General features: G+C 39.1%; 1 long non-coding RNA gene across 1 annotated transcript; it reads right to left on the reverse strand.

The window, feature by feature from the left end:
* Positions 1-547: 547 nt before the first annotated feature.
* On the reverse strand, positions 548-25,346 carry LOC132405032 (uncharacterized). The gene is made up of 3 exons (XR_009515738.1): positions 25,283-25,346; positions 2,733-2,927; positions 548-629 (listed from the first exon to the last, which is right to left on the reverse strand). It is a non-coding gene; the product is annotated as an uncharacterized LOC132405032 (long non-coding RNA).
* Positions 25,347-26,054: the final 708 nt, after the last annotated feature.

Below are 26,054 nucleotides of genomic sequence, written 5' to 3' on the forward strand. Positions count from 1 at the left end.
TAAACCCGATTTTGGTGCCCACAGTGTTCAACAAAACAAGGCAAACAGCAACAACAGAACAAAACAAGACAACAATAGCCAAACAAACCCCTTTTCCACCCTCCCAGTGACCGGTCTCACAAACATGTGTAAAACCTGTTGTGTGAATGCTTTTTTTCTTAAAAGATTTGGATGAAGACTCCAGTCCATCTCGGGAGAAGGTCTCTGCACCATTGAGCACAGCTGCAAAGAGCTACTAGAAAGCAACGTCCATTATTAAGGATATCCAACATCCTGGCCACACTCTCCCCTCGCCGCTGCCATCAGGAAGCAGATACAAGATCCCACACCACCAGATTGTGGAACAGTTATTATCGTCAACCACCAGACTGCAGAACCAGCATGGATAATTTCATTCATCACCACAGAATATATCACTGAACACAATCTATGCACTCACTGTCAAGGGCTCTATAACTCATGATGTCATTGATTTGTTACTATTTATTTACTTACTTATCTATTTATTTATTTAGTTACTTACTTATTATTTATTTGTTTATTGTATTTGCATGATTTGTCTTCTTGTGCACATCGGTTGCTTGTCAGTCTGTGTGCAGTTTTTCATTGTAGTTCTTTACTGTGAATGCCTGTGAGAAAATGAATGTCAGGGTAGTATCTGGTAGCTTATCGATACTTTGATGATAAATTTACTTTGAACTTTGAAGCTTAAAGTTGATACAAGCTGTAACAACAGCAGATCACGTTAAAATATTATTGTATTAGAACTACAGTACATATTGTTCCAAGACTGACATCCACCATCAGTCAAGTTATTGTGTTCACACAGATTTCAGCTTCATGGGAATATGAATGATGCCTCTGTATCATCCATAGTCACTGCCTTACGATGTCGCCTTCAAAATGCATCATGTGGCACCTTAAAGTAACAGACTCAGTCTTGAATCCAATTAAAATAGGACTGGCATCCTCCATTGGTTGGGTCAACCATGGATATTGCGTCCTAGCTGTTAATGTGGTACACAAGACAGTACACAAGCCAGGGCAGTACAATATGGAGAGCAAGCTGTTTCCCATGCAGCAGGCTCCCCCTGTTTACACAGCTAATGGAGCCAAAGGAACGGCAGAGACTGATACAGTTCAGCTCCAGCAGCGTCATAGGATATCCCAGTCAGTGTTGAACTCAATGTTCGACTGCCTTAGGGACTTCAGCTCCAGATTTTCCTCTGGGTTTACTCCCAAAGACTTCCCCATGAGTGGGTTTGAGATCAGAGTTTTCCTTCTCCAAGGTGAGTTGCCATTCACGGCTGACAAGCCCCATCTGCCTGAAGTGACTGGTCTTAAGGTGCCAGTAATTCACCTTGCCCCTTCTTCTGTCAGTAAAGATGGTTCCGCCTGGCTTAGCAGCTAAGCCACCCGTGAAGGCCAGGAGCTGAACTTGATCATCAGAGACTGTTTAAGATACACGTCATTGGGAGTATTTAATAGGTAATGACTGGGAGCTAATCACCACTACCTCCCCCGGCCATGACAACCTTAAGGAACCCAATGAAAACAAAATCATTTATTATGAGGTATATCAACAGATTGAAATTAACAATAGTAACACATCAAAAATGATGTGAGGTTAGCATACTAAAATTCTTGGTTACTATAAGATGTTGTGCCCGAGAAAGGGACGATGGTGAATGGGAATCAATAGTCAATAGATCTTTGGGACTGGTCCAAGGAAAGCATTTTATTGTAAATTTATAACCAGTTTGTACACCTCAGACGATCTTAAAGACATCTGTATCTAGAACCTAAAGCACGACAAAAAAAAACTCTACCACACCGTCACGTTCTCCTTCTGATACTTAGGCCCTGCCATTTTTGTCAGCCTTCTCATTATTATCCCATTCCACCCTTCACCCATCTTTGACTCCTTAACCTCCTCTATCCACCAACTTCACAGCAAGCTCCCCCCAACCCCACATTCCTCCTCAACTTCCCTTCTGGTTCTAACAGTTGTTCACCACTCCCACTCTCCTCTAATTCTCACTTCCTTCACTTACCTGAATCCATCTTCAGTATGATTTTGTGTTCCTGTTTATCTCTCTCCAGCAGGGGTCTCTTTCCTTTGTACTAACATCCACACCTTGTTCTATCTGTAGTCTCCAGCCCCTTGGTATGAACATCAAATTCTCCAAATTACAGTAATTCCCTCCCTCTCCCTTTCCCCATTCTACTTTCACTCTGCCTCCTCTTCCAGCTGCCTATCACCTCTCTCATGATTCTGTCTTCTTCTACTACCAATAGTGCTTTCCCCTTACATTTCTTCTTCACTTCTCCTGCCTATCCCCTCCATGCTTTCCCTCCCCCACCCCTTGATCTTTCCTCTGATTGGTTTTTCACCTGGCACATTCCACCCTCCCCCCACCTTATTTATAGGGCCCCTGACACCTCCCTCTTCAGTCCTGACGAAGGGTCTCGGCCTGAAATGTTGACTGTTCGTTTCCACATGTGCTGCCCGACCTTGTTTGTACATGTTGATTTGTTCTATCTGTTGACTTTTTCTTTTTCTTTTCTCCCTTTGGCTCTATCTATCATTCACCTGCCATAGTCTTCCAACTCCACCCTTGATCACCTCCCATACCTGGCACTACCTGTCATATTGCACCCCTCTGTAGTCCACCGTTTGCCTTGGTCTTTTCTTGCTAATCCGCTTTTCCACAGCATGCTGGCCTTCTCACCTCTCCACTCTCAGTCCTAATACAGAGCTTCAGCACAAAATATTGACAACTTCTCTTCTCCCACCCAAGCTGCTCATCCCATTGAGTTCCTCCAGTAGGTTGGGTTGCTCCAGATTCCAGTGTCTGCAGTCTTATGTCTCCAGAAAAGAAAAACGTGTGGCGGGGAGGAGCAACATGAGAGGAAAAGATATTCACCTACAATAAGAAACAAAAAGAATAACAAAATGTTAAAACAGATAACTGCTACATATTGTAAGGTATTTGCACAGGTGGTCAAAAGACGTGCTATTATTATATGAGAGAAAAGGTGACACCGATAATATGGATCCAAAACATAAAGTAATGATACTTACAGTAAGACACCAGGTTTATTGTGTACTTGCTTTGCATTAGTATGTATTCAATAGGAAAAATACAGTTAGTTTTTTCGAGATTTAAGGCATAGCATGGTGAAAGTTTGGAACTCATTTTAGCAAAAGCCAATTCAAGCAGGTCAGTTTTAATGGGGTTTATTGCAATTGATAGCCTGGGTCAATGGACCAGATGTGCATGTATTCTTTTAGCAATATTTTTGATAATCACAGGGATAAGATAAAAATGTAACTATATGGAATGAGATCACAGTTCAGTCATGATCTCTCTGAATGCTGGAATAAGCTTGTGGGGGGAAGGATTACTAAGGAAACTATTTCTTTTCTGGTTGGAAAGGAGACTATTTCTTCTACGGGTGGATTTGTGTAAACTGGAACAGCAGGAGTAAGATTCCTATGCTCTTAGTGATCATCAAGAACAACTTAGCCATTGTTTTATGTATATAATATGCACATGTTTGATATGTTCCTGCAAAACAATTATATAGAAATTTTGGTGTATGTATATTTCTACAGGTACATATATATTTTTGAAGCCGGACCAAATCTATTTGTACTAGATAAGGAGAATTAGTCGTTCACTTCAGAAATCATGCAGTAATTGATTGAATCAAACCTACAAATTTATGATTTCTAGATTAAAATCTACCTCTATGGATATTAATCTCAGATACTAATCTCACCAATTCCACATACTGTAAAACACTCGATAACCTAGCCACATATTCTGTAAGGTTAAATATAATTTTTCTTTCCTTAAGACTGATCAGCTCCTTAGACATCATAGAAAACTAACTCAATTACCACTCAATCACCAGAGAAGAAAGTGCTTTTATGTACCTTTCAGCCCTTTATGTTCAATATTTTCCTCATATCCGACATCAAAAACTCATCAGCAAAGCATTGTTGCCTGCAGTATGGTTATCTAATTTTCAATGATGTGAAATTAGTAATTGGACCAATGACAGGAATAATAATAGACTTAAAATAAATAATTTTTTTATTCCTTAACAGGAATTATGAGATAATGGTTGAGTGGACAAAGTAGTAATGTTTTTACTCAGTTCTTTAGTCTGGGGTTTTTTAAACATTTGGAATGTCCCTGTACAATCCTAATGCATCAATAATACACAAACTACTGCCTAAAATTGGTAAGGATTAATATTGTGTGCATGTTAACTCTGTTTGACTCCTAATACTTAAGGAAGACTTCCGAACATTATATAAATTTGAAAGCAAACTGTGAAATCCTTTCCTCATTCTGTTGTTCTCAGTCAGAAATACAACTTCATAAATGTATAAATTATTATGGACAACTAAGATTTGAAAAGAATATGAAAACCAGGGTAAGAGTGACAACACCATTTCCTGCTGATTGAAGCAACAATAATATCAATAACAACAATAATTCCACATTTGTGCAAAAGAAATGCATTTCCAGAAAAAAACACTGAAAGCAAAATTTTGTAAATTGAAAAGACTGGGTGAAATACATTGCAGGCATTTCAGTATTCTTATTGGTGGGGAGTAACTTTTGTTCGGTAGAGCAAACCTACAATAACTGCTCCAAAGAATAAATCAAACATTTATAAATGCTTTTGAACAACAAGCAAGTCTGTAAAGCCTGTTCATCACAGAAATGGCTGCTAGTTGCTTTCCCATCAGGTCACAAAAGACAAAAAATATTGTTCAATTGAAAAACAACATATTGCTGAAATGACATGAAGATAATGCAGCTACTTATAGAGATCAGAGTGCCCTCAAACAAGAAATTTAAAGACTGGATGAATCTGATCTGCATCAAGCAATTAAGATATTAGCCTCTATTGAAAGACAAATGCACCTACATAGCTTTGATTTCATTATATTAAAAAAGGTTTACATTCAGTGGGGCAGAGGAGGACTGTCCTGGGGCAACTGTCCTTCAGTTGATCTATGTAGTGCAATGAGCTTTATACATCAATGAAATATTATTTCCTGACAATGAGATTATTTTGCTTTAGTGCTTCACCAGTGTCAGCTTGGAGTTTTACTCTTAAATATCTGGAATGAGATTTAAACCTGCTGCCTTTTTCCTCACAGACAAGCGTGCTACCAAATGAAGTATAAATAGAAGAAAATGATTAACAATGTTTGTTGAAATTTGTTCTCACCTTTCACCCTCACATTAACCACTTTGTTCATCATCATATGATTCATCTTCAGGTTTTGCCAGAAGAGAAATCTTTTGAGATATGGCTGAAAATCTATATCTCAAAATAGACTGAGATATTGTGAGATATAAGTATAAATATATCTCAAAGTGCTAACTACCGTCATGTGGCAGCTATTAGATGTCTTTGTTTATGTTATTTCTCCTTAGTTGCCCCCACTAACCCATCAAACAAATTTCTTCATCAATGACAACTCTGGCTTCATCCTGTCAGAGACAATAACTTTGTTTATCCACCACTCTTCATCCTCAGTGGAAATGTTCTCACTCTTTCACAATTCTGATGGGTGTCAGGATGGTTGTTGTGTTGTGTCTAGTGTGCTGGTGTAGTGAGTGGTGCTTGTTGCTCTCACTTTCAGCTTCCACCTCTGGCCAGTAGCCTTACAAAAAGGAGAGCTGAATGTGTAAGTCTCTCCCTGCCAGTACATTGCCTCTTCAACAGCAAGCCTCGGGTAGTGCCTCCTCGCTGGTGACAGATGGAAATTGAAATCCTTTTGGACTCAGGCTGAACCACAGAGAATGAAGAGGATGTCTGGCCCTTGCACACAGAGCACACAGGCCCACCGGTGTGTGGATACACCCTGATGCTCGTGAACCAGATCCCCAGATATGGGTAAATAGCTCCACTACCTCATGGGCAGCCTCGGAAGAGATGAAGGCTACGGGAGTAAACCCAGACAACAAATCTGGAGTGGAGCCCCTAAGTGGCTGGACGTCATTGAACATCCTTCCGGCAGCTCTTGCAGCTAAGCTGGTGCCAGATGTATTGCTTCATAAGCTTTCCTTTGGACTACACTGGTGAGGCCGAGAGGGGGATCTTGATGACTGGGCATCTCAGGATCTCCATACCTTCTGTCCAGGCTTGTGATAATGATTGTCCTTCAAGGCAGACTGAAGCCAATGAACCAACAATTCTCATGAAGAGCCTTCTACCTGAAATGTTAACTCTATTTCTCCAATTGTGTTGCCTGAACTGCTGAATATTTCCATTTCAGAGTTTGTGCCCAAACACGCTAGGGATCTCTCACCTTTATGCAATGGCCCTTACCCCAGTGATTAGTAGAATTATTGTGAACTTCTCATGCACTAGTACCGAGCTTAATTTGAGTGAATGATTCCATGTACTGTTTCTGAACCATCCTTGTCCAATTTCACCAATTTTTGTTTTTGAGTATTTAACAAATGCCATTCAAAACAAGAATGCAATCCAACATCTAAGCAATATTTTAACTTCAGAAATGACTTAGAATTTACCCATCTGGAAGATTTTATCTATGAGGTTTCGCAGAATTTTCATTGGGTGTTAATCTTTGATATCATATCTGATTGTACCCCTTCACTATTAGCTTTTATTGAATGTTCATCCCTCTGGTTAGATTGTTCATGCACCATTATGGCAAGAAATTGCCCAGAAGATTTGCAACTCTACATCAGCCAACTTCTGTCCAGGTTTGCCGCCTAATAGTGATTGATAGTACAGATTCAGTGACTGCTACAATGCCTTATGACTGAGAAACAAAGTTAAATATTTTACTCTCTCTCTCCCTCTCTCTCAGAAATGGCGATGTGTGTAGTTTGAAGGGATGAGGGAACTGGGTCTCAATGAATTTAATTGGTGTCCCAGTTTCCATGGCACCCAGCACTGGTTAAACGTTTGTCAAATATCTGAGGTGACCTTGATGGAAACAATAGAGTGTCGTTATATAAAGATACGTACAACATGATTGAAAGTTAGTGTACAACAGTGGTCCCCAACCACGGGGCCGCAAGGAAACGATATGATTTGGCAATATGAAATGATATAAACCAGCTGCACCTTTCCTCATTCCCTGTCACACCCACTGTTGAACCTGAACACATGCGAGGTCATTACCCACGCGAGGTCATCAGTCGCCAGGGATCACTGGTTGGCCTCAGGTAACCGGCCACCTCGCGTGGCCAGCAAGAAGTGCCATTGCTACTGGCCTGGAACATGGACAGATGGGCGCCGCCTCTGAAGCTGTTTACCACACCGAATGTTCATGGGGAACCCGGTGCTAAAATATTTGCAGACGACCTAATTCAGGCCCAGGGTTTTGTAAGTAGCAGAGCAGCTACCTCATTGCGATCTACTGAAAGTCCTCCCTCGAGCCAAACTTTTGTTGGCCGATAGATCCTACCTACCTACAAGGGGGGAGGGCGCGTGCCCAGTCGCACTCCTCACTCGGTCGATCGGTCGCTCTCTCCGGACTGCGACCGCCGCAGCCCCGGAACAGGGACTTCTGGCCCTTACTTTATCCTCTCACTGGTGTGTTGCAATAATTTTATATGTTCATACGAGGAAAATATGTGCTGTGTGTTTAATATCCAAATGTTACTTAAAATGTTATGATGCTATTGACTTATCAGTGTTATAATTGACTTATCACTATATTCATCCAAGGAAAATATGTGTTGTGTGTTTAATATTAAATTCATTAGATAAACCCTTTTAGAAATGAAATTGAGTGTATTAGCCATTTACAAGTGACTTATAGTTGACTTATCACCTATATTCTGGTTGTGGTTAACACCACCCCCCCTCCGGGTCGGCCAGTCTGCAAGAATGTTGTCAATATTAAACTGGTCTGTGGTGCAAAAAACGGGTGGTGACCCCTGGTGTACAAAATCATGAAAATAGAAAGTCTGATCATGATTAATTAAATAATTTCAACAAACCTTGCTGAAAATTTATGCAGTTGCCTTTTAACATGTTGAGGACCAGGTGAGTTTAAATGAAGCACATAAACAGAGGTATAGGTACTTTAGAAGTTATGTAGAATTGGGGCCCCTGGTATGTTAGAGGGACTGTGGGAACCTAGGCCCTGCTATGCTAGAGAAAGAGTGGCAATCAGGGAGACCGTGAACCATCAATAATTCTGAACAATTAGATTTTAGATTGTTGGATTTTCACTAAGCATATAGCAGACTGCAGGATGCACTCACATTTTCATCAAGGTTTGTTGAAGGTTTTCAACTAACTGTTTTTGCACTTGGAAGTGAGAGAAAAAGTTCTTCAGGGATTCATTCAATTTAATACAATTATATATTTTCTGATAATCCACCTACCTATTTTCATGACATGCACTAACTTACAAAACTTTATATAATAATATTGTATTGTTTCCATCCAGGTCACCTAAGATGATTTCAAGTTCGACAAATGTTTAACCAGGGCTGGATGCCATGAAAAGGGAATCAGCTGTTTCTCTTGCAACATTGCAATGTGAACAGTGAAGCAGCATCAGGAATGAACAGAGGCATTTCAAATGGTGAGTGGGGATGACTATTGTTATCTGTTATAATGCCTAACATCATCTATTCTTTGCATGCATGACATTTGGTTACAATTTAATCTAACACTTAAAGGTCACCCTTTAATTGGCAACCAAGTGCTCGTCTGCCAGTGCGGTTGCAAATAAAAGCAAAGGTGCACAAGTTGGCCAGAGTCTGATAATGTGCGCATTATTCAGAACAAACTGACTATCCAGAATGGGAAAGTTTATCAAGCAAAAGGTGAACGGCAGAGACACTACAGGACACGCTGCCTGGTATGGGAACTGCACTTCCCTCAATCGCAGGAATCTGCAGGGAGCGGTGCGGACAGCTCAGTGCATCTGTACACGTACAAAGACAGGTGTGTAAAAAGGGCCTAAAGGATCACTGGGGACCAGAGTCACCCCAACCAAAAATGGTTCCAGCTACTACAGTACCGCAGCATAAAAGCCAGGACCAACAGGCTCCAAGACAGCTCCTTCCACCAGGCCATCAGACTGATTAATTAATGCTGACACAACTGTACTTCCATGTTACATTGACTGTCCTGTTGTAAATACTATTTATTATAAATTACTATAATTGCACGTTACACATTTTGACGGAGACGCAACATAAAGATTTTTACTCCTCAAGTATATGAAGGATGTGAGTAATAAAGTCAATTCAATCCAATCCAATAAACTGGGAGCACAATACACAGAAACTAATTCTGGCAAACCCCTGACTCCATGCCAGCTACCCAGTCACTTTTATCAGCTATTAATACATAACCATCTGCCAACTCACACTGTCTGTATCTATTCATGCCCAGTTTACCGAACACAGAGTGAAAGCTTGAGCTATCACAGGTTACAGGACTCTGACAGCACAGCAGATAACGTTTCTGCCTCACACCTCCAGCCACTCAGGTTTACTCTAACCTAAAGTGAAAGCAGAAGTGAACGGCAGTGGTGCTACGTAATGGACCAATGTGCTCACACAAATGACCATGTTGTCCAGCAATGTGAAGAGTATGCAATGTGATTATTTTTTGTACTTTTAAAAATTATAAACAGTTTATTTTTGAAAAGCAATAAAATGAGATAATGCTTGGAATGCTCAGCAAGTCAGGCAGCATTTGTAGAAAGAGAAACTGTAAACGGTTCAGGTCTAAGGCTACGCCTGAGACTGAGAAAGAGAGGAATAAGTTAGTCGAGGCTGCAGAGAACGTAAACGAAGACAAAGGGTGGAAGAAAGGGAATTTCAGTGATATGACATGTTAATGGGGCCTTTAAGAAGCAGATAAGCTCCGATGTCTATGTAATGCATAGACATTATGATATGATAGAGTTTTAGAGCGATACAGCACAGAAACAGGCCCAATTACCCAACGTCCATTTTACTAACCATGTTAACTAACTTGCCTACCTGAGCTGGTCCTATTTGCCTGCATTTGGCCAACATCCCTATAAGCTCTTCTTATCTATGTACCTGTCTAAATGACTATTAAACATTGTAATTTTACCTGCCTCTATCATTTCCTCAGGCAGGTTGTAAAGACATAGCCAAAAGGCCCAGAATACACACATGAGTTGCAAAAGTTGTTTGTCATCCCTTTTTGTACCATGTTTCGGGCCAAGTTTTAAACAATGGCCATACCCACTCTCACTGAGGTGGCTGGGGAGGGGGTGTGAAGGAAAGTCATTATAAAAGGTCTCATCTAAACCTACTCAAATCCTAAGATTCTGAAAGTTTTTCTACAAATGGGCTTTTTTTTCATTTCGAATTTTCTTTTAGAACTAAGCAGTGTACCTTCCATAGCTATTTCTCCTCATGATACTGTTTGCACCAAATATTCTAACTCTCATTTCCTCTGGGGCATTTTGACCTAGCTGTGTGACACCTATTGCTCAATCATTGTGAAATGAGATCGGCTTTCCACCTCCTGCGTTTCCTAATGATTTCAGTGCCCTATTTCTGCCCCACTGAGAGTTAGTGCAGCTGCTGCTATGTGAAATTCTGGCTAATTCTATTTTCTTCAATCAAACATGCCAACTGTAGATAACACAATGTTACTTCGTCATCCAATTGTGCATTGGCCATCTATGATTAGCACTTGGAATTGCTTTTTGAAAGACTAATAGTTATTTTGAGATGGATTTTAATTACATTGCTGCTGAATATAATTGCAGAACTCCCCATATGTGTGAGTAATTCTCATATTGGTTTTCAATGTGTTACACTGCTGATTTTGCCAGATCAATGTAAAAGGGAATTCAAATGACTTCAAATAATAAAGCATAGTATTAGAGTACAAAATCAGGGAAGTACAAAATTTTACATGGAATGAATGAGAATACATCTAGATTTTAGTGCAAAGTTTTAGTTCCCTTATTTAATACAAGCTTTCATAACTGGAGGCAATTCAGGGAAGGCTCATTATGTTGATCCTGGACGTGGAAGTACTGTCTCATGAGGAAATGTTAACCAGGTGAAATAGTACTCATTGAAGTTGTGACCAATACATTTTGACCCAATTAAATGGCAGCTCCACTAGTCGGAGTTTCATGGAAGTAGTTAAAAAGGATTAAAAAAATGACAAACTACCATTTAACTGAGAAACAAATTATGTATTTAAATAAAATACAGAACAAATTATAACACCACCAATGCTACAACAGTACTAGGAAACTGTGTTTTAGCTCCTAATAGTTATCGACAGAGGAATTCATCTAGCATATGCTCTATATATGGGGTGTCCAGGGAAACATGCGATGCATTTTGGGAAACTAAACAAGTGTAGGATGTACACAGTAAATGACAGGGCCCTAGGATGTTCTGTATAGACTAAGGACACAAGTGTATTGTCTCCTAAAAGTGGTGATACAAGCAGGCAGGCTGGTGTAGACAACGTACGAATATTTCATCAAGTACAAGATTTGAGATGTCTCATTAAACTGTATGATACATTGATGAGACTGTACGTGGAAAATTGTAAGTAACTTTGATGCGATTAAGCTAGAGATGGTGAAAAAAATTTAAAAGGATGTTGTGGGAATGGAAAGCCTGAACTATAAGAAGAGACCAGGTATGTTGGGACCGTTTTTCTTGGAGCGAAGCAGGCTGAGTGGCAATCTTAGAGACATTTATACTGTAAGGGCATAGATAAGAGAGATAGTCACAGTACGTTTAACCATGGCAGGGGAGTCTAAAGTTCAAAGGTATACATTTAAAGCAAGCGGAAAAAGATATAAGGGTGACCTGCAGGGCAGGTTTTTCCACCCAGAGGATAACTGATATATAAAATGAATTGCCATATGAGCTGATAGGGCAGGGCACAGTGACAACATTTGAAAAACATTTGCATATGTACATAGATAGGAATAGTTCAGAGGGATATGAGATAAATGCAAGCAAATGTGATGAGCTCAAGCAGGAAACTGGGTTGGCATAGATGAGTTGTGCTGAAGGACCTCTTTCTGTGTTGTATAATCCTACAACTCTACTGGACATCATCAATACGTTCTCCAGCATAAGTTGGCCATCCTCTTCAATTTAGCCATGGTTCAGTTTTCCTCAACAACTGGACATCCTGCTTAACCTGTATCTTATATTATCATGTCAACTCATTAATACAAACCTCCACTCAGTAATGAGAATAAAGGATGGAAAGTTAAAGACAACTCCAGTTCTATCCTTACTAATCCCTTTAAGCTTTACCCTCTATCCACTAGGGTGTAAGTGCAAGGATAATGTGAAACAAACTAGATCTTCACATTCACAGAGACCTTCAAGGCTGTCTAGCACCATACATGATTTCCAGAAACACATTTTGTCCACAAAAAGAACTATATCTTATTCTATTTGGTGACAAGTAACACCTTAAAATTCAATCTGACAATGACTACAGAAAATCGTGCACTAACACAAGTTTCAAGGTGGCATCTTGGAGCTGTATTTGGTTTCTGGCAGGAAATTGGATTGATTCATGGATCTGAAATTTAGAACAACGATGGAAGATTCTGCCCCCATAACCATACAAAAGAAAGTGACCGTACTCACTTTTGACCTGGTGTTTGGGAGTAAGGCTATTACAGTATTGCTGAGATGTGACAAGATGTACTGGCAGGGCTGAAGCAAAGGGAGCAAGAAATCCTTGCTGATTTTAACCCTCCAATTACTATGGTGCACATAAATTAAATGCCAGGCATGGGTAACTCAGCAATGAGAAAGCCTTCATCTTCCTCTCTCTGCAGGTGAAATAAATGACTGAAACATTACAGTGGTGTGAAAGATATTCTGGTATCTCCTACATATTGGTTTGTTGTTGCTGAGCACTTTGAGAAGATAATGGGAAATGACTACCATGCTTATTAACTTTGTCTTATTACTTGGTCTGGCACATGCATTAAGCACATGGCATTGAATTTTCTGATGCATGTAGCACACTGGCAGAGGCTGCCAAAGCTCCTTCCACCTTTCCAGCAATACTCCTTCATTGATCTCCTTGCCTAAATCCTAACTAACTTCTTTCCATGGTCCCAACTTTAGATGGAAAAAAATGTGTTCTCACTGCCAGGGCTCAGCTTGAGAAAGAAATGACACTCCTTGCCCAGTTGTTCCTTTATGTTGCATTCATCATCAGACAAAGAAGAGTAAGTCAACGTTTCCTCGCAGGAAGAAACTATGAAGTCACTTGCAAACTCCTCACCATCGCCTGTTTTCCCAAGTTGGCCACATCAATACTAGAAGTAGAACACTTGTTATGATGGTTATGTAAATGTTTTAATAAGGACCCTTCAGTAAATCTTAATAATTCTAATTCAGGGGATCAGAGAGATCTTGGGATACTCAAAGCTGCTGAGCAAGTTGAGAGTGTTGTTAAGAGGCATATGGTGTGTTGGCCTTCATCAACAATGGGATTGAGTTGAAAAGCCATGAGGTAATAAACTCACATTATATGAGGTAATGAGATAATGAGGTATATAAGACCTTAGTTGAACCCCACTTGGAGTACTGTGTTCAGTTTGGCTGCCTCACTGCAGGAAGGATGTGGATACTATAGCGAGAGTGCGGAGGAGATTTACAAGGATGTTGCCTGGATTGGAAAATAGGTTGAGTGAACTTGGCCTTTTCTCCTTGGAGCAACAGAGGATGAGTGCTGACCTGATAGAGGTGTAAAAATGATGAGAGGAATTGGTTGTGTGGATAGTCAGAGGTTTACTCCCAGAGCTGAAATGGCTAACACAAGGGGCATAGTTTTAAGATGCTTGGAAGTGGGTACAAGAGGAATGTGAGAGGTAGGTTTTTCACACAGAGAGTGGTGGGTGCCTGGAATGCACTGTCAGTAACAGTAGGGGAGGCGGATACAATAGGGTCCTTTAAGAGACTCTGAGATAGGTACATGGAGCTTAGAAAATAGAGGGCTATGCAGTAGGGAAATTCTAAGCAATTTCTAGGGTAAGTTACATGGTCACCACAACATTGTGGGCCGAAGGGCCTGTAATGTGTTGTAGATTTCTATGTTCTATGTTCAGCAGACTCCTTTCTGCAATGCACCATGCTGCTGGAGAAAACATGTTGCCATAGTGATGTCAGAATGAATTGCACTCTTTTTGTGTAATCCTAACATAATAGGTCATACTGTTTATAAGAATCACTTTAGAAGCAAGTCATTTTATGACATTTCTACAGGTGACTTTGGGTAAGCACTGAAATCTCACTTTATTGAGGATGCAGTTTTAAAGGACTAATTTTACCAAACTGCAACATGTATATCCAGCTGTTTCTTGAAGGAGAAACAGTTGATGTTAGCTGTTTCTCTTTCCACAGACATTGCAAGACCTGCTTAGTATTTTATTTCCCTGATTTTCCTCCAGCTGTCATTGGTACGTTGCTCTGTCAGTGAAGCTTTTATTCAGCTGTCTGAATAAATCCAGCCTCAGATTTTTCACAAACTAAAAATGGTCACCTCTTTGGATATATGGTTCTGCACTTGGTTGTTTTCTTATCAAATGGAGGATAAACACTTCACATTAAAATCTTTGCTATAGTAATGGCATCACTTATACTCTGAGCTAGCAAGACACGTACACCCATAATGGGAGAACTCTTGATGCAGTACTGGTAGAATACAGAGTACGTCTTTTCCATGGTGTCAACTGTCAAGCCACATTTTTACAATTTCTGAAATTATATCGATAAAACTCGTTGCTTGGATTCAGAATATATTTGTATGAGATATGGGAGGATTTGCTGACATTGTGCCTGCAATCAAGGACACATATCCAGAACAATTCTGGAAAAAGGCCAGCAACATCATGAAGGATCACACTGATGCTGCTTGTGGACTGCTTGTCCCACTTCCACCAGCAAAGAGGCTATGCAGCATCCGTGCCAGGACCACCAGGTTCAAAAGCAGGTACTTCACAAAATCAATCAGGCTGTTCAGCATCTCCACCCAATAACCCCAACACCACTACATCCACATCAGCCACTCCTCTCCAAAGCCCCTGAACACCCTTCCAGTGCCCCATGCACTGCCACTTTATGCTTACCCAACACAACTCATACCTCCACCGACTCAGTCGCTGTCCTGTGTTTTCACATGCCCTGCTGTTACCTAGAAGAGTTTCCCTCATCAAAAGTCACTTTGTCACTTTATCATTCCCTTTCAGAGTAGCTTATGCTCAGATATTCTTGCACCTAGTGTCATTTTATGTACATACAATAATCAAATGTCAAAGATCAAAGTAAAAGTTATTATCACAGTACATACATATCACCACATACAACGCTGAGATTCTTTTTCCTGTGGGCATACTTAGAGAATGTATAGAACAGTAACTGTAAACAGGATCAATGAGCAACTAACGGTGCAAATGACAATACAAATAATTAGCAATAAATAACGAGAGCATGAAATGACAAGATAAGGAGTCCTTAAAGTGAGACCATCAGTTGTGGGAACACAAGAAATAGAATGAGTGTAGTTTTCCCCTTTTGTTCAAGAGCCTGATGGTTGAGGCTGTCTACTGTCCTTGAACTTGGTGGTGCGAGCCCTGAGGCCCCAGTACCTTCTACCTGATGACAGCAGTAGGAATAGAGCATGGCCTGGGTGGTGAGCATCTTTGATAATGGATGCTGCTTTCCCATGACACCGTTTCGTGTAGATGTGCTTAATGGTTAGGAGTATTTTACCCGTGATGTACTGCGCTGAATCCACTACCTTTTGTAGGATTTTCCGCTCAAAGGCATCGCTGTTCCCATATCAGGCCGTAATGCACCCAGTCAGCACACTTTCCACCACACATCTATGGAAGTTTGCCAAGGTTTTTGACGACATGCCAAATCTCTGCAGACACTTGAGACGTTGTCGTGCTTTCTTTGCAATTATTCTTATATGATAGGTCCAGGACAGGTCCTTTGATATAGTGACACCAAGGAATTTTAAGTTACAGACCCTCTCCACCTCTGATCCTCCAATGAGTACTGGGTCACGGACCTCTGGTTTCCCTCTCCTGAAGTGTACAGTCAGTTCCTTGGTCTTATTGACATTGAGTGAGAGGTTGTTGTTATGACACCACTCAGCCAAAGTTTCATTCTCCCTCCTGTGTGCTGATTCATCACTACATTGATATGGCCCACAACAGTCTACAATTATCTATAAATATAAGATAATCTTTTGTATACACATCCACCTTCAGAAATTACTTGTACATTGTGATTTATAGGATTGTTTTTATATTCATATTTAGTGTGTTTTATGCTAATTGTGTTTTGTATGCTCAAAGGCCACTTTATTAGGCACCCCTGCTCTTTAATGCAAATATCTAATCAGCCAATAATGAGGTAGCAACTCAATGCATAAGCAAAGACAGACATGGTCAAGAGGTTCAGTGTTTGTTCAGACCACACACCAGAATGGGGAAGAATTGTGATCTAAGTGGCTTTGACCATAAAATCATTGTTGGTGCCAGAACAGGGTGGTTTGAGTATCTCAGAATCTTGTGGGATTTTCATGCACAACAGGCTCTGAAGTTTATAGAGAATGGTGCAAAAAACAACATACTCATACAATACAGTTCCAAACTGGCCATCCACTACAGCTTTTTATGCAACTTCTTTTTTGTTGTTGTTTGCTGATTCTTCTGGAACAATGGGATGCTGTTAATGACCAGGTACCTGAAACACTAATGTGATCAAGTGAAATTCCATGGAATTATTTTCGTAAAAATTGAGCATCTGTGTCGTGTAATACATATTCTAAGGTTTTAATTGTTCTCTTTCTTGTATGGAGAATGTTGCTTTTCCCCTGAAAAAGCAATTTTTATGCAAATTGACAAGTGTGTTGCTGCACTTAACAAAGGAAATGGAACAACGATTCCCAGCTGCAGTTTGAACATTACAATCACTTCAGCAGGCATAATGAACCATGACTGTTACATCAGCTGCCTGTCAAACAATCTCATTTATATTCTGAGAGCACTGAGCTCAGCCCTGTAAATATCCTGTGTCAAAGACACAAACCAAAATAGACATTGCTAAACCACCAAGTAATATTTTTGGTAACTATTCAAGCACAAAAGCCATGTTTCATGAAGGAGATTAAAGTAGACTTTACTTTGACCCCTCTTTATTAAAAAATCTGCTTGCTACTCATTCCCAATAACACTTTTTTATAATATGTAAACATAAAGCATATGCCTGCACCTCCAGTTGTCTTTATCTGAATTTACATCCTGTGTCAGTAGCATCCCAGGTCATCTTGTGCAATCCATGAAATCACCTTCAAGTATTACAAGCATCCATTTCTACATTTCCTCCTTTCACTTAGGATTAGGATCCATTGACTGTTTGATGATAAGAGGACAGGTAAATTTATTTGTCTTCTATTCTTAAATTTATATTGCACTGTTCTATTGAACTTTGCTCCAATAATGAGATGTCATTTCCTAGGAAAGCAGCATGTAATTAATACGGTTGACAGACTGAACTGCAGATGAGTGCTTTTTCTTCACGGTATCAATAAATAGCAAATAAAGATGAGTTAAACCAAGTCAATGTGTGTTTTTGTTATTTACTATAGCACATGCTTATTTCCAAATATTAAAAGGGTGCAGACATGAATGTTATCCCTGTTAATAGATGAGCACTATTGATCACATGCACAACTATTATCTGGGGTAACATTTCCACCTGGAGTGAGAATTTTGCAGGCTCATATCCCAGTCCAGAGATCATAAATGAGCCATGCACTCCCAAAGCAATTAAATGGAACTGAATGAGAAGAGAGGCTATGACATTATTATCCTATTATATACACTGTAGAAGTCAAAATGTGGGGCCAGGTATTTCCATTGTAAGCTCACTGGATATAGTTGTTACATATGGTCACGACTCACCTGTACCATTTGTTACCTATTTGCAAACTGAGGACTGTCAAGATAGCATGAGGTATACGGCATGAATAGAGAAAAATATGGCCTTCAACATAATCGTCAAAAATTCTGCTCTCAAACTACCCATAGCTCTATATCATCTCGCAAATGTCTGCCACAGCTTTGCCAGCTGTCAAAGCATTAAATGTCACAAGCTCCTTTGATATTCAGAGAGATTTAATCATTTTAGTGAGTAAATAATTGGCAATATTTTTAAATAGAACAAAAGACATCTGTAAACACAAATCATTCAAACTATTAATCTAAAGTGGAGTAAATTCATAGAAAGGAAATCTTATCTTACTATTTGCCTTTTTTAATCCACAGCTGTGCAATGCCCTTTGAACTCAGTACAATGATCCCCCATGATTGGACCCAGATATGTAAATCAAGAGTAAACTGACAGATTTAGCAAAACCAAACTTCAGTAACTTTGGAACTTCCATATTTGACAATGTCCACAAAATAGCCTGAGATTTTCATCCATCTACCAGCAAATCCTCATCACTGATCTCTGAATTTATGGAAATTCAGAAGATGCAGAAATAAATCCATACATTAATGAAGCTCCAGAACCTGGGCCTCTGTACCCCCCTCTGCAACTAAACTCTTGACATCCTAAACAGAGGACCTCAATTTGTGCCAATTGGAAATAACATCTCCACCTCACTGATAATCAACACTAGAGCACTTCCCAGGACATGTCCTCTTCTCATTGTTACCATCAGGAAGGAGGCACAGAAACCTGAAGGCATGCAGTCCGTGATTCAGGAACAGCTTCTTCCTCTCTACCATCCAATTACTGAATGGAATTCAACCCATGAACACTACCTCACTACCTCTTTATTTTTTTTTTGCTCTACTTACTTAATTTAACTAAAATATATACTGTATATGCCTACTGTAATTCACAGTTTTTCTTCTATATTATCATTGTACCGCTGCCACGAAGTTAACAAATTTCATGACATACACTGGTAATATTAAACCTGATTCTGATTCTGAATCTGAACCTATGGAAAAAAATATCTATTTATTCTGTGCATAAATTATATGCTTTCGTATCTGTAAGAGTTCCTATTCTGTTAAAGACCTGGCTTTACAATTCCATCATCATTTCAAATTATTTTGTGGCCTCTGTCCTACCCATCCAACTTTTATCAGCACAACAACCTTCAAATTCTCACGTTTCTGTTTTAGTGGAAGGATCAATATCTTGAACTTTCCTGTTCTCTTCACATATCCTACCTGTCCTGCTGGTTCCTTCCTGCATCTCTCAATTTTTCTTTGATCCTCTACATTCTATTTGCTTCTTGGACCTTAAAATTGCTCACACATTGGTAGCAATATGTTCAGATGCTGAGGTCAGAAACATTAGAAGTGTCTCCTTAAACTTCTTTGCATCTCCAATTTTTTGGTTTTCTTTTTTCAGGTTCGTCCATTCTCTCTAACCAAACAGAAAGAATATCATCAAGCTGAAACATTATTCGTTTCTCCCTCCACATATGCTGCCCATCTACATTGAAGTTACATAATTTGCTGTAATTTTATTTTGATATCTCAGCATCCTGCTGCACTACCTGCCAACCATAGTCTTAGTAGTGAACCAGAAACACAAGAAGTCCAAAGCAACACACACGAAATGCTGGAGGAACTCAGCAGGTCAGAGAGCATCAATGGAAATAAACAAACAGTTGATATTTCGGGGTGAGACATCGACTGTTTGTTCAGTTCTTCAAGGATGCTGCCTGATCTGCTGAGGTCCCCCAGAATTCTGCATATGTTGTTAAGTACTGAATGTAGCCAAGCTTTCGTTAATCCCTCCAAATATTTCCTTATATTGCATTGTCTCAAATTTCATCTAATTAAAGCAAATATTTTTGAAAGTGATGTTTCCTCAGAAATTTTATGTAGTTATGATAGACCATTTGAACTGAAAACAAATATAATTTCAGACTACTTGTATCACGTAGCACTTTGGAGAAACATGATATTAACTTTTATTGAATATAATGCATTTAATTGCATTACGATGCTGACACTTTGCAATAGCTCAACTAAGTTAAAAATGTTTTGTTGATGACTTTCATTTGTACTCAGTGTCTGCGGCTTCGCATTTAAATGTCCAACGATAATCAGCCAGCGTTGATGGATTCCAGTTGCCCGGGTATTGTTTCTCCATGACGACAATATCCTGGGGAAACTGATCACCATGCTCAAAACTGACAGCACTGAGATTTGTAGGCAAGAAGTCTAAATGGGAATGCAAAAAATGAACCTTTAGTGACATCTTGCACTTCCTGGTTTTGTATACTTGAAGCCTGTTGTCAACAGCTGCATGTGGTTTGCTGCTCTGTAGTCGCCAAGAAATTTTTCAACAACATCCTTGAATGCCTTCCATTCAATTTTCTGCAGCCCCACTGGATGTTCTTCAAATTTCCTGTGATTGATGAACTGTTTGATTTGTGGACCAACAGAAATGCCTTCCTAATTTTTCCATCAGTTATTCTGGGAAACACTTGTCTCAAATATTGAAATCCTTTACAGAAATTGTTGTGCCTGGTGACAGCAGATTCCATCCTTGAAGTCTTGAACCTAGTAATTCTGCTTTTGCCTCTGACAAAACCAAATCTCTGACCAGGTCATTTCACTCAGACTGAGTTATTGGATGAGGCTCACTAAACATAAAAGGTTCAAAATCTGTATCAGTATCAGTGTCGTTTTCCATTCCTGGCTCGTGCATCATAGCATCTTCATCTGCCTCCTTTAGAATCCATGTCTCTGGTGGCTTCAGTACTGGAAGACTATGGTCATGTGGCACAGGTCTCAGGGCTGAAGGGAGACTGGGGCATTCAATAGATTTCTTGTTTTTAGCAGAGAAACCAGACACACTGGTCAGACAGAAGTAGCAGTCTGTCACATGATCCTTCTGCTCTCACCATTTCATCAAGACAGCGAACGGCATGGATTTCCGAGTATCTCTGAGCCCTGCTCTAAGATCAACAATGCATGTTGCACCACAAATGTGAGAAGCTCAGGCTTTGTCTTGGTCACCAATTTTACACCCAAAGTAGAGTTCATGGCTTTCTTAATAAGAGTTGTCATGCTCCATCTTTGAGGTTTAAGCGTATACTTGCCACAAATGTAACAGAATGTATTGCAGCTGTTGCAAGATTGGCGAGATATCTTGCTATCAAAAATACTTTTCAAATATACAATTACTTTATTATAATGAGTACACACAATCTGCTATGCGCGTAGAGCATACACATCAATGTGATGCAAACCAATATTCATGTGAATGCAATGCATAGAACGGTGTGTGTGTGTGTGTGTGTGATGCTTTTATAGCCTTTCTAAAACCTGTCCTACCATGCAGCATCTGCCCTATCTAATCATGTCCAGGTATGCCCGGACAGTTAGAAAACTTTCCAGCTTACATCGTGGGCAACATTTTAATTGACGTATTATGAATTGAAATAACAAATATAGATGACTTCAAATAAAAATGGCACGTGACTGGGAAATTTCATTGGTGATTTTCATGATCAGCAGCCCGAGATCCATAATATACATCCAAGAGTATTCAGGAAGCAAAGTCTTTATTGTCCAGTATAATCTTCCAGTAACATAAATATCTTTAACACTATTTTATATTGAAGGTGCTGTTATGAAGATGGGGAAGTTTTTCATAGGAACTGATCAGATGTGTAATCACACGTGTAGTTTGAGATTAGATTAATTCCTGCAATACGTAGTCTTCATGAAAGCAGCAGGAAACTACTGATGGCAATAACAGAGGAAAGCAGGCAGACTTGAATTTAACTTAAATCGATTTGGAGGAAGTTATGACTCATCTAAATCATTATGTCAAATTGGTAATAATGATGATGGCAAAGGAACAAAGTTACTTTGGCATTCTCTGGGGCCAAATTAGAATGTAATAAAATGATCTGGTTTATGCTCAGCAAGAGAAAGGATGAAGCTACATGTTTGGCTAACAGAATGGTTCATTACTAAGCACCACGTCATTTGTGACACTTAGTAAAGCACTAATAGACAATAAAGAAACCAAGCACTTGCAAATTACATTATTATACAGATAAAGGTCCTGCTGAATGAGGATAAACTGACAGTCTGTGTCATAGCCTATTAAGCACTGGCTTTAAATCATTCACGTGACTTGTGAAAGTCATGGAGTTCATGAGGTGGTCTTGTAGATCACTTGGAGCTGTTTTCATTAATTCCTCTCTATGGAGCAAAAATACTGTATAACAAAAAATAAAGTCTACATATATTCACAAACATGTAAGTAATGTATGGTAAACTATTTTCTGTAAGTCATAAATACTAACATATTGCTCCCTCACAATTACTTGCATTATATTTCATGCTTTGTTAATCTTTTACAACAGCCCTACTCCCAGTGCTTGTTCTATAAAAACACATGTTTTAATGACTACATTCAAAGTACAACACTACCAGTTACAGCACCAGAATAAAATCTAAATGGTTCTAATTATTATAATACAAAATCAAAAGAACATACATATTTTTTCATTTACCAACATTCCTCACAATTCTTACGTAATACTTTTAAACCCAATATCTAAGATTTGTTAATATCAAAATACTACAGAGAAGCACAATATTGAATGGTACCACTTTGTTTTAGTTTAAAAGTTTTAATTACCTTTCATACAACTGTTCCATTTAAACATAATATTATCTGTGTCACATATATTAACAACCAATTAGATTTTGGATGGATGATTTAGTCTTCATGTACTTAATCTCAGAAATATGCCTTGATATTTATGGCCTAGGTATTAAGGATAGCAATCTGAAGAATTCTTCCCCTTTTCACAAAAGAGATGGAAGTATATATTTAGAACTAATGTACATTCATCAGAGAGAAATTGGACTCGGTTATCAGTAAAATATACAGCCTATAGATTTTCTTGCAAGAATTCTTGTACTGAATCAAAACTGAGAGCACATTTTACTTTTCAACATCTAAGATTTCAATGCCTAAAAAAAATCTTTTTAAAATAAATGGCAATCACTTTCTAATCATAAACAAACTGCTTTAAAAGGATACTTTTTAGTAATATTAAGTTATCTCTTTCGTACAATGTCTGCTCTTCAAATCTTAACCATGTCAGCCAACATTGGTGGATCAGTCGTTAAAAGATTCAGCAGCTTTAAATTCCTGGGTGTAAACATATCAGAGGACCTGTCCTGAGCCCAGTACATAGATGCCATCAGTTTTGTTTTCTTAGGAGGTTAAGAAGGTTCAGCTTGTCATCAAATACTCTACCAAACTTGTACAGATGCACTGTTGAAAACATCCTGACAGTTTACATCGTGGCCTGATGCAGCAATGTAAGCAGCTGCAGAGAGAACTGGGCTCATCACAGGCACATCCCTCCCCACTATCAGTAATATTTGCAGGAGGCAATGCTTCAAGGAAGCAACATCCATCATGAAAGTTCCCCACCATTGGGTTGTGCCATCATTTCACAGGTATCATCAGGCAGGAGGCCACAAACTCTGAGGTCCCACACCACTGTGTTCAAGAACAGCTATCTCCTTTCATCTATTCTGTTATTGAACCAACCAACAAAACCCTAAACACCACTACAACTTAGCAAGACAATGGTCTGATCACTGTGCACTAAAATGGACTTTCTTGGTTCAAATTGTGTATTTTTTTCTGTAAAATAGTATGTACAACCCATGTTTAATTTGTTTTTCTAGCGAATGCTGCTTATAAGATAGTATCTTGCTGCATGTTGGTGTTGCTGCAAGTAATTCTTAATTGCATTTGTGCAGATGAGATAAAACTCGACTTTGTGTAACCCAAACTTTGGTAATTTATAATTGAAAATACAAGTTAATCATTGTATGAACTCATTTTAAATTATTGACCTCCTCATACAGAGACTGTGAAAAATCGGGACTTGCCTACAAGGAAACTTGCCTTCAGTCTTTTGATCAGTAAAGTAAGGATGCCAGTAGGGACCAAGAAAAACAAACAGAATGGGATTAAATGGAGTGGTAACATTGTAAATTTGATTCAGTGATACCTTCCTGGTCTATGTGGTTTGCTTACGACATCAGAATCAAAATGTATTATGTAGTAAATCAAAACAAAGTAAATGTAACACTCAGATTTCAAAGCAGTGCCTTTGGTTCACATTTATTTTGTTTTTTTTATGTGTTACAAATCCCATCTGGATAAAAATGCATATAATTTTTTTTCTGTTTCCTTCACAGATAATACCAACCTTACGGTCTGCTCACAGCATTTCAATTTGAGTTACTAAATGGCAGGTCAATTAAATTTCCTTTGTGAAGATCTTTCTCTGCTGGCCGATTAGCAATGACTCATCGATGATAAGTAGATTTTGAAAATAGCACAATTAATTGCCAATATCATTCACCAGTTGGAGAGTGTCTGAAAGTATGGTTTCTGTGGAACTGGGCAAAAAAAATCTCAAGCAGTTATAGATTACCTTCTGCTTTTCCTCAATATTTAAAAATGTGATTGCGGCTCGAACAAATCAACAGAACACAAACCACCAATCCCCATGCCTGTAATAGTAGAACAAATTTGTGGGATATTTCTTCTGATGGGGAAATTATGACAAGGGCCATTAATCTGCTAATAGGATATAGTGGAGAGACAGCATGAGGACCATCAATGAATTGAGAATGAACAAAACAGTTAATACTTCACGTATCCAGAGAGACATAAATTCTCAACCCACAAGTTGTAATATAATACTTTTAAGTTGACTTCAGAGTATTGTCTTTCCTCAGTCTATAAGGCCATTTCACATCCATTATGTTGTTATGCAAGAAAAATATCTCCACAAAAAAAATCTCTTCTGAAATGTGAATTTATTTCCTTGGTTCTACACTCACATTTAAATATGAAATATCATTTTACATTTTCACAACCTGAGAAGTCTACACCTGTCTAGCAGCACTGCTCTTAAATGTTACGTTTACTGGAGTTCTAAACAAAAAAATAAGCAGTTCAAGCACTAAAAATGAGGATAGAATCAAATGATAAAATACTGGACGCAGTAGACCTTGTCTACACTGCATTCAATGCTCACGTGACCCTGATTGCTAATCACTGACCTCACAGAATCCTGCCCACCAAGCTGTCACTCTATTGTGCACTTCATTCTTCACTATCTTTGTTATAGTAACATCGGAGGCAGCACAAAGGAGATTCACCTGGCTAATCCTGGAATGAGAGGGTTGCCTCAGTGAGACTAAATATTGTGGATCTGTATTCAGGAGATTAGAAAGTAGAAAAACAACAAGACAGCACAGGAACAGGCCCTTTGACCCATGATGTTGTACCAAACCAATTAAATTAGTTATCAATTAACCAACTAAATTAATCTCCTCTGCTGTACAATGTCTATATCTTTCTATTTTCCTCACATTCATGTGCCTTGCTAAATGTCTGTTAAAAATCCCTAAAGTTTCTGTTTCTCCATCACCCCAGGCAGCGCATTCCAGACACTGGCCACTTTCTGTAAAAAACATGCCCTTTACATCTCCTTTGAACTTAACCACCTCTCACCTTAAAGTCATGCCTTCTGGTATTAGACATTTCAACCCTGGGAAAAGGCGCTTGCTGTCTACTCTCTCTATGCCTCGCGTAATCTTATAAACCTCAATCCGATCTCTCCTCAGCCTCCGTCGCCACAGAGAATGCAAGTTTGTCCAATTTCTCATTATAACACATGTACTCTAATCCAGACAGTATCCTGATAAGCCTCTTCTGCACCCTCTCCAAAGCCTTAACAACCTTCTTATAATGTGAACAGAACTTTATGCAATACTCTAGATGCACTAGTGTTTATAAAGCTGCAACATAACTTCCTGACTTTTGAAAACAAAGCTTCAACTAATGAAGTCATGCTATATGTCTTCTTAACCACATTATCAACCTGCGTAGCCACTTCCAGGGAGCCTTGAACTTGAAACCTAAGATCCC

Source organism: Hypanus sabinus, chromosome 2, assembly GCF_030144855.1.
Source record: "Hypanus sabinus isolate sHypSab1 chromosome 2, sHypSab1.hap1, whole genome shotgun sequence".
NCBI lineage: Eukaryota > Metazoa > Chordata > Chondrichthyes > Myliobatiformes > Dasyatidae > Hypanus > Hypanus sabinus.